The sequence below is a fragment of the Podarcis muralis genome, chromosome 16 (assembly GCF_964188315.1).
Source record: "Podarcis muralis chromosome 16, rPodMur119.hap1.1, whole genome shotgun sequence".
Taxonomy (NCBI): domain Eukaryota; kingdom Metazoa; phylum Chordata; class Lepidosauria; order Squamata; family Lacertidae; genus Podarcis; species Podarcis muralis.
Window position 1 is genome coordinate 11,607,876 of NC_135670.1, and position 9,268 is coordinate 11,617,143.

The following is a 9,268-nucleotide window of genomic DNA, read 5'->3' on the forward strand; positions in this document are numbered from 1 at the left end:
GGCAAGGGAAGAAATAGAATTCTGCACATGCGCGGGGCCGTTCTCGTTATCACTAGTACTACACGTGCTCCAGAGAGTGGCTGAAAGAGAAAAACTCGAGATTCTGCAGCTCCATTCCTTTCTCCCCCACCCCCCGCCTATCGAGGCCAGTGCGCATGCGGAATCCCTGCGTCCTTTGTTTTACACGTGCTTGATGTTTTCCTATTGCGCTTGCGCAGTCCTCTTCCCGCCCTGCCCTTTCGTAATATGTCCTAGAGACAATAAGGTTATCTGAAAAATTAGAGCGACACACAAAGGCTACACTTCCGGTATCAATTGAAAAGGAGATGAAGATGGCCGCCATTGACCATTTTAAAGGGGGGAGCAGTAACACGGTTCTATACCTTCATATATCCATGGTAAAAGCCCCTTAATTCTCCGCTCCAGAAGTTGTGTCGTGCAGACAGGAACAGAGTATGAAAAATCCGTAATACTAACTATTATCTCTCGAAAATAGTACTGACTATCGTAGGGAGAGATAGAAGGCCATAGAGCTCTCTCTTTTCTATCTCTATGGTCACGGTCGTCTTCTAGCCGCTGTAAAAGAGGGCGCATGCGTTCTAACGTCTCACTGCACGCGCTAAACGGGCGAATTTGTAAAAAGCGATGGCCATCGGGCAGAAAGGGAAGGCGGGGAAGAGTTCCCGGCATGCTCCGCGGCTACTGACTATTTAACCCTTCTGCGGGCGGGCACTGTTTCTCTATCTAAGGCAGTCCTGCAGCAAGGTAAGTAAAGGGCGTGGGAGGGAGAGTTATTGCTTTTTAATCCGGTGCCATCCGCGATTTGTGGAGGGTTACAGGCCTGCGAATGCCACTAAGGGGCTTCTGTACTCTTTCCCTCATCTTTGGGTGTGAATATTGAGTAGCCCTTGAGCGTTTTTGTGGAGAAAGGATGCGGTCGACGGGCCGCGTATGACCCTGCAAGCTCGTGCAACGCTTAATTGGGCGCAAGGCCCTTGGATCTCTTGTGGGACTTACTTCTGAGTAAGCATTCGGCCAGTTCTATATAAGAGGTGGCTGAAATACAAATGAAGGTTACTTCATTTGCCATTTAACGGCTGGGTGTAATCGATACTTGATTTGATTTCATTTTTTTTTTGCTTTTCATAAAATATCTCGCAGTGATTCCTGATGCCTGGAATAGGTAGGCTTTTGTATGTGCCTGTGGACGCTTAGAAACCCTACCGACCTGGGTGCCTATCAGAAAATGTGAACACGGGCCTGTGTGCCCATCAAGCATTTTTGCATTATGCATAATTCAAAAAAAAAGTTTACATTCCATTCATCAACCGCAAGGCTCCCAGGCTACAGTGTTTATGAGCTAATTTTTACAGATTTATGCAGCAAAGGCCATGAAGCATAAATATGATGAAGGCTTACAGCAGCCTAACTTCTTATTATGGATCTGATCCAGCTTGTGTAATACTTTCTGTGCTGTTATTCTATTCTCTATTATTCAGAAAATAATAGTTAGGAATCCAATGATTTTTCATGGTGTAGCTCTGTGCTGCGTTAAAGAAATCTGAGCTTGGTGCCATATGCTTCTGAGAAACTATGCATAGGTTTGGGCTTCATTTCTCCATAACTTTTAAGGGTCTCCTCTAGATCTTTCTGATTAAAGTTGGTCACTGGAAATCGAAACCCAAATCACTCTCATAGAGCTACCCTTCACTGAGTACTCTGGGGATTAATTGATAAACCACTTCAGGAATTGTAGCTCTGTGGGAGGAATAGGGGTCACCTAACAAGTCTTAGCACCCTTAACAAACTACAGTTCCCAGGATTCTCTGGGGAAAACCATGACTGTTTAAAGTGGTAGAATGCATAGCATTGGTGGGGCCCTAGAATTGACATTATTGTAAGCCATCTGCTCCAACCCACCACATCAAATCCATAGTGAGGGCATTCCCTAACAGACTACCTTTGCTTAAAAGCTTTTGAGATCAAGTATGGTTTTGGTATAAGTTCCCCAGCCATATGCTAGCGCTCCCTCTGTATACTGAATGTCTTTCTCTGATGAAACTACACAGACCTGTACTGAAAAGTTCTGTGAGGACATTGTTTTGTTTCTGAGAATGGACTCCTGGCTGCCAGAGTCAGTTACTACTTTCTAAGATTATATCACTTGGAAATGTCTAGCTTATAATCAGCTGTTGGCTTTTTCTCCCTCCAGACCTGAATTTGCAAGATCATGTGCGACTGCTTTCCAGGTGAGGTGGAAATCAAATGTGTTTAAGCTGTTCTTTGTTGTGTACTTGGAAAGATGAGCAATTGTTTGGCAATTGACGTTTGGTACATGGGAGGTTTTTAAAATATAACATGCTTTGTATTTACATTGATGTCCAAACGTAAAACGAAAATGTCCTATATGAGGTGTACTGTATTTGAATACAATGTTTTCGAATTTAGAAGTTAGTTCTAACCATGGTCTAGCATGTTGCAGAGGACAATTGGGATACATCTCTGCAATGTTTTTGATCCTTCAATTCATTTCTTGCTGGGTGGCTGTGTATGTGTTTGAACAGACCCATAAAGACCACTTGTTCTTTCTGAAAACCTTAGAATGCTATACTTGGTATCATATTTTAAACTTTTCCGCATAGCTCAATCTTGGGTGCCCTTTCTAGCCATTGTTACAAGGGCATCAAGTGCTACAGAGATGAAATCCACGAACTCTCTCTTTCTGAGGCTTCAGTGGAGAAAACCTTTACCAGATTCTGAGTGGCACTAGCCCTGAGCATCAGTGTGGGAGATGGAAGTAGATTTTGCCAAAGTGTCCTGACAAAATTGTTCTATGTCCGAGACACAAAGACCATGTGGTCAAGTGTGCAGAATCTCTTCCTCACATGCACCTTTGGTATAGCAGCATTAGTGGTTGAAGGCAGTGTGGTTTTTATTTTATTTTTTGATATATATTTTTTCATATTCCCCCATTCTACAGCTGCAAGAGTCATCAGCTATGTGTCTGCACCACATGTAAGTATCTATTTTAAAGTGCATTAAGGACATGCTCAAAGGAGCTGTAATTAAAAACAAAATACTCCATTCACCACCACTTCTGTAACTGCCACTTTGGCTACAGTGCTCATTGAATAACATGACCAGCTGGATAATGCAGAAGCCAAAACATTTTCCTTAAATTTAAGATATTTCTGTTTATCCAGTCACTGTAATTTTTTGTGATATGCTCTCAGATCCTGAGCAAGGGGAACAAAACCTGGCCCTCTTGCATTGTATGTTTACATGCAAGTATACTTGCATGCCATTTAGAGAACTAGTCCATTTGAGAAGGAGCAAAGTAGTCTTGTTGCAGCCGGTGTGGCAAATTTCTAGTAGGAGGGGGCAGAAGGAGTTCTCTGGACAAATCCTCTGGGTGTACTTCAAAAATAGAAAGCTTCCAGCACACCCTACCAGCTGTTTTGAGCTCCTTTTTGCTGCCTTACTGTGTTCAGTGATGTTAAAATTGACAAGCATATATCTGATGTCTAGTGATGTCAGCTTCCTGTCTGAGAACACAAGACCTTCCAGCTTGCTGAGGAAGGAAGGAATGAATGGGTATACAAAATAAAACAAAATGCTTCTCTTCTGATTTCCTTAATTACAGGGTGCATATTCCTGAACAAGGAGCAGCTGTGTGGAAAACCCTTAAGAGGTATATTTGAGGACCAGTGCATCTGAATGATGAGGAGGTGAGACCTTTGTGCGCTGGGTGTGTTTTAGTTCTAGGTGTGTTTCAATCGTTTGTGCTTGACTTGTTTAGTTTGAAATGATGACCTACGTTGATGGACGACATTTAGTCTCATGGCAATAGAGTTACCAAAGCCCTGATCAAACTGCTGCTCCTCCGCGTAGCAAATGCATTCTGTCTTGAGTTTCCTTTTACTGAACAAGTTCTTATGTCCTACACAGGTACAAGGACCCTGGCCCAAAAAAAAAGTGAGTATTGGAGGTACAGCTCATTTTTAAATTTATGGACTGTTTAATATAGGGGTTGGGATGTTGTTAGAGTCCCAGCTTCCATCAGCCCTGGCCAGCATTAGCAAGGATTTTGGGAGTTGTAGTTGAGCAACATCTGGAGGACCTGACATGTTCCTAACCTCTGGGTTAGTGTATTGTTGCTCTTAATTCTGTCTTGCCACCCAACTCGCACCTGCTGTCTCCCCAGTGATGAGAGACTTTTACCGCCCCAGTCTGATTTCTTGTGACTGAGTGGTCCTTTCTGAGGCTTAAGAGCTCAGCAGGACTTGGGTGAGGTTGGATGGTCATAGCTGCAAATCAGGGCTTAATAATAATCAGTTTCTCTTCCTTTCCAGGATCTGCTGTTTCTTTCAAACAGCTGAATGGAGCAGTTAATTTAAAAGATGGTGCTTCCAACAGGTATATTTTTTTTCTTTGCAATCAAACAGCCACATGCTAGCAAGAATAAGATCTAGGAATCTCAAACCTTAAGCATCACTCTGGTCCCAATGAAGAAATCCTATTGCGTCTTATCTTCTGTTTTGGCGCCAGAACCTGCAAAGGTTGAACCCACTGGGGCCAGCAGAGGGGAAAGATGAAACTCTGCTCCAGAAGGAACTGTCTGATGGGACTTAGGTCTGATGAGGAAGGGCTGTAGATCCAGTTAATCTTTATATGCATTTATATACATAGATGACTTTTGTTTCCTTCAGAATGCAGGACATACGCCAGAGAGCCAGCCCTTGTGGACTGGACAGCTTGTCCTCCTGTCTCCAACGGAAGAAAAGTGAGTTTGCATATAGCGCCAACCTTGCTTTTAACTTCTCTGCTAATAGTCAGTTCACCCATCCCCAGTTCCCACTGACATGATGATCTCACTTGGAATCTCGTTCGGCTGAATTTTGCTGTTGAGAAGCGGAATCTGAGCATCAGTTGGGAGAGTGACTAAGCTGGAGGTGGTGGTAGTTGCTGTATCAAAACTTGCACCTCACTGCCTGGCTAAGTAATGTCCCAGCCCTTACAATTTTGCTCCAGTTTTTAAGTTGATGGGATTTCTTTAAATTTGAATATTCCTTCTTGTGGACTAGAGGTCCTGCTTGACAATTTGTTTCTTCTGGATTTTCCCCCCTAAATGGCAAAACCATCTTTCTTGCAGAATGGTGAACCTGAATTGGGGGCCCTCCCTCCCTTCCTGGTGGAGATTTAGCAGGTAAAGTTTATCTGATCAGTAAAATGGTAGCATATGTGAAAAGCTTAAAAAACAATTTTATTCATTTCTGCTTGGAAGTCCAGTGGGGCTTACAGCCATGTAAGTATATAGGATTGAAACCTTCAAATATCTGGCTGTCCAGATTACAGCTCTCTCTGGGGGATTCCAGAAGCCCTGCACACTGTAACTTTCCAGTATGCATGAAAAAGAGGACTCCCATAAAAGTTAGGAAAGATTGAGCAGTTGGTTGCCTGCAGTTTTAATGATGAGTTTCACTAGCTCACTTTGATAATCTATAAAACCATGAAAATGTTTGAACAGCTGAAAAACTGCAAAGAAACAAATTAGGTAGACTAAGCAAGATTTTTGGGCCTTGGGTCTGATTGTGTATGTGTTTTCCCCCTCCTTGTAGATGACTCCCTGAAGCCAACTACATTCCTAAGCTAGCTGCCAGACCACTGGTCCATCCATCTCTGCATTGTCTACATGAACTGGCAGCAGATGCAAAGAGGGTAAGTGCTTGCCCTCCACAGTTTGGGGGGGGGGGGTAGAGAGAGAGGGGGCACTCCCTCCTCTTCCCAAGTTGGCTCCAGTGATGAGATTGTTACCGCCCCAGTCTGATTTCTGTGACTGAGTGGTTCCTTCTGAGCCTAGGAGCATGGCAGCGACATTTGTGTAAGAGATGGGAGATGACAGTTGCTCTTTGACTTCATTATACTTAACATCTCTGTTTTTTCCTTTTCATAGAAGAGCTCAAATTGGGGCTCCTGCTGGTCTCTCCAGTAACTGGTAGCTTCCTTAGTTGTGATATTGCTGCAGCATTGATTCCTTCCAGCTCACTTCACCCAGCCTGTACAAGATCACCCAGCCTTCTGCATCCAACAGGTGAGTTTTAAAAACTGACTGCTCTAAGAGAACAGTAGGGTAGGCAAGTGGGGGGAGAACCAGGGTTGATGGGAGCTACAGTTGAGCAACATTTGAACAGGCCACAGGTTCTCCAACTCCTGGGGGTTAGGGGAAGGATTGGAGTATTACATAGTCCCAGAACATGAGCTTTTGGTATAGTGGTGTGGGGAGGAGTCCCAATGAGGAGATAAGGCAACGTGTCTTACCATCTGTCTTGGCTCCAGAACCTGCAAAGGTTGAACCCACTGGAGCTGGCAGAGTGGAGAAGAGGAAACGCTACTCCAGAAGGAGCTGTCTGATGGGATTCATGGGAGAAGCACAGTGGTTGTGTATGGTTTTGATTTGTCACCTATAGTAACTCATCTTTGCTATCTTTGTTTTCTTTCTCCCTCCTGCCCCGCTCCCCTTCATACACAGGCATTCACAATTGCTGGAGACTGTTCTCAAGATGATCAGCAAGCTGTCAGTGCTGTCGATTGATTTCCCCCCTGCCCCGCCCCAAGTGCTAAAGCAATCAAGCCAATGTTATTGCTTGTAGCCAATGGCCATTACAATACAATGTGAACACATTGCACAGCTGCAAAATGACAGAGTTTCCTGAAAAACATATGTAGCTTATTTATGCTTTGTGGTGGCTTTCAATTTGTGTGTAATCAATTTGTAAACTACTTTGCTTTTTAAGCAAAAACTAAATTTCACAGAAATGCATTGTGGGCAGTACTGAATAAATTACATATGTGTGACACATTGCCTTTTGTGGTGTTTTTTGGTGTCGTGGGTAAAGGGTTGTCTGTGGCAAAGTTGAGGAGTGGCTATTTCTTTACCCCACAATATATGGGGCTCTTCAGTATCCATTCCAGTAACTTGCAAGTGGCAGAACTTGTCTTGTTTCTTCATATGTATTTTCCTGAAATTGGCACTCTTTGCGAACGCCATGGAGGGAGAGCTGGGTATGATGATTGATTGTTGTTGTTTAGTCGTGTCCGACTCTTTGTGACCCCATGGACCAGAGCACGCCAGGCACTCCTGTCTTCCACCGCCTCCCGCAGTTTGGTCAGGCTCATGTTCGTAGCTGTAGTTTGACAGCACTGACATGTTTGTGATGATTGATACTTAGGTATAAAGTTAATCTGGTAAAAGGTTTCTTTTCCTTCTACAAGCCAAGGGAAAACTCTTGACAGTTACACAGTGCCATCTACTGCATCTGTAATGAATAACACCAATTCACAATGTCAAGCCACTCAGTTCAGTGGATGATGAGAGCTCATAAGCTGTCAAGTTGTGTTTCCAGACACCCATATTTGTTGAGAAGCCTTAGCCTCTTGAGACATTTCTAAGAATGTTCCCCACCACTTGTTCCTGCAAAGGACAGCAAGTAATTGTTAGCATGTTATTGAGATCAGGATGTAAGCAAAAAACAGGAACTGACAGGAAGACATTTTGGGGAGACAGAAAATCATTCATGCCTGCATAACTTCCATTTCGGTGTATCTGAATTGTACATGCACACGAAAGCTTATAGTTAGAACAAACTTAGTTGGTCTCTAATGTGCCACTGGACAATTATTTATTTTGCCTAAGGTAGTGTCAATGACTTTAAGCTGTGAAACTTCCCTGTAAAACTGGTGTACGTCCTTTCTATGACTTATTTCTGATATATGGCATGCTCTTGTTGGGAGGACTGCAGTGAAATTGCCTGTGGATCAAAAGGTCTTAAAAAGTATTATATCCTATTAATAAAGATCAGGCTTGCCAGCTGCCTTGCTTCCATATACAATACTCTGGTTGGCCTCTGCTTCTCTCGACCAATAAGAGACCTTCCCGAGGGACTATATGGACTTAGAAATTTTTCTTCTACCCTCAGTGCTGTACAATGCATTTGGTAGCTGGGCGATACATAAACCTGGTTCTCGTGGTGCATAAGCCTTTTGAGCTGCTGAAGTTACTTAGCTAGAAGGCTCTTTCTGGTGGCTGTTACATCAGCCCAGTGGGTATCAACAAATGTCAAGTTGATTTCATGGAGTCATTGACAGTATCCCTCACTCATGTCTGCTTTTTGGTCTCCCTCCTTCCCTGCTTCAGCTTCTGCCCTTGATTTCTTTCTGCCGCAGACTCCCAGCTCACAAAGCCCTATTACCTCCTGACACCACTTCTCAGTCTTCTCCCTCTGACCACTACTCCCTGGCCACTGAGCCTTCCCTTAGGGGTTCCCCAGTCCTTTGCATCCAACAAAGGTGCCAAGTTGCCTCCAAGATTGAAGGGGGGCTTGTGTATGTGTGAGCACTTTGGAGGAGCCAGCCGCTGAAACTACCACACCGGCTCCCTCAACACTGAGGGGCCTGGCCCCCTTCCAACAAATACTGAGGGGGCTTAAGACACCTCACCCCCTTGAGTTGGCACGCCTGGCGTCCAGCCCGTCCCTGGCAGTTTACGTCTGTAAAATAAGCTTTCTACACACACTATCCTTCCAGACAAGTGAAAGCATGATCAGAGTTCGAGGTCACGTTCCTGCCCAACGAAAACAGGAAGGTGGGAAGCAGGGTCAGGGAGGGTTGTGGCTTGAGAAGAGCTTGTACCACTGGGGGAGGGATAAGACCTGATAATGAGTCCCAAGGCGTCATGTCTGGGTCTGGGTTGAGGTTCCCTATCTCCTTTCTGTGCTGAAAAGGACCGCATGAAAGATGTTTATTCTGTCTTTTTGCCACTGAGTCATGCGGATGAACAGCACGGCCTGCAGCAGATTTGGGGTGAAAAGGCAGCAGCAGCAACAACAAAAATCATATACTGTGTAGTTTGTTGCTAATTTTTACTGACAGAGCAAGGGAGAGTGTGGGGTTTTCACAAAGTCACTTGGCTGGCTTTGGGTGCCAGATGCTTTGACTTGCAAATTACAGTGGTACTTCTGGTTACGAACTTTTTTTGTTCTGGAGGTCTGTTCTTAACCTGAAACTGTTCTTAACCTGAGGTACCACTTTAGCTATTGGGGCCTCACACCACAACCACACAATTTTGGTCTCATCCTGAGGTAAAGTTTATAACCTGAGGTACTGGGTTAGTGGAGTCTGTAACCCAAAGTGTTTGCAACCCAAGGTACCACTGTATGTAGCGATGGGATCTGGTGAGAATCATTTGCCAGACATCCCTGCTTGGGCTTTG

General features: G+C 44.3%; 1 long non-coding RNA gene and 6 other non-coding genes across 12 annotated transcripts; all 7 read left to right on the forward strand.

Moving 5' to 3' along the window:
• Positions 1–621: 621 nt before the first annotated feature.
• On the forward strand, positions 622–6,855 carry LOC114586472 (uncharacterized). Of its 6 annotated transcripts, XR_013390947.1 has the most exons (10): positions 622–765; positions 2,213–3,015; positions 3,644–3,728; positions 3,949–3,975; positions 4,353–4,416; positions 4,710–4,783; positions 5,153–5,206; positions 5,619–5,718; positions 5,954–6,091; positions 6,530–6,855. It is a non-coding gene; the product is annotated as an uncharacterized LOC114586472 (long non-coding RNA). The 6 variants fall into 6 exon arrangements; XR_013390945.1 differs by having other exon boundaries at positions 750–3,015; positions 3,644–3,691; positions 3,949–3,974; XR_013390948.1 differs by lacking the exon at positions 622–765 and having other exon boundaries at positions 769–3,015; positions 3,949–3,988.
• Positions 2,691–2,765, forward strand: LOC114587255 (small nucleolar RNA SNORD26). The gene has a single exon (XR_003704256.1). It is a non-coding gene; the product is annotated as a small nucleolar RNA SNORD26 (small nucleolar RNA).
• On the forward strand, positions 4,197–4,266 carry LOC114587258 (small nucleolar RNA SNORD31). Its single transcript, XR_003704259.1, has one exon. It is a non-coding gene; the product is annotated as a small nucleolar RNA SNORD31 (small nucleolar RNA).
• LOC114587259 (small nucleolar RNA SNORD22) lies at positions 4,501–4,628 on the forward strand. The gene has a single exon (XR_003704260.1). It is a non-coding gene; the product is annotated as a small nucleolar RNA SNORD22 (small nucleolar RNA).
• On the forward strand, positions 4,859–4,927 carry LOC114587256 (small nucleolar RNA SNORD30). The gene has a single exon (XR_003704257.1). It is a non-coding gene; the product is annotated as a small nucleolar RNA SNORD30 (small nucleolar RNA).
• Positions 5,790–5,860, forward strand: LOC114587257 (small nucleolar RNA SNORD31). Its single transcript, XR_003704258.2, has one exon. It is a non-coding gene; the product is annotated as a small nucleolar RNA SNORD31 (small nucleolar RNA).
• On the forward strand, positions 6,287–6,417 carry LOC114587260 (small nucleolar RNA SNORD22). The gene has a single exon (XR_003704261.2). It is a non-coding gene; the product is annotated as a small nucleolar RNA SNORD22 (small nucleolar RNA).
• Positions 6,856–9,268: the final 2,413 nt, after the last annotated feature.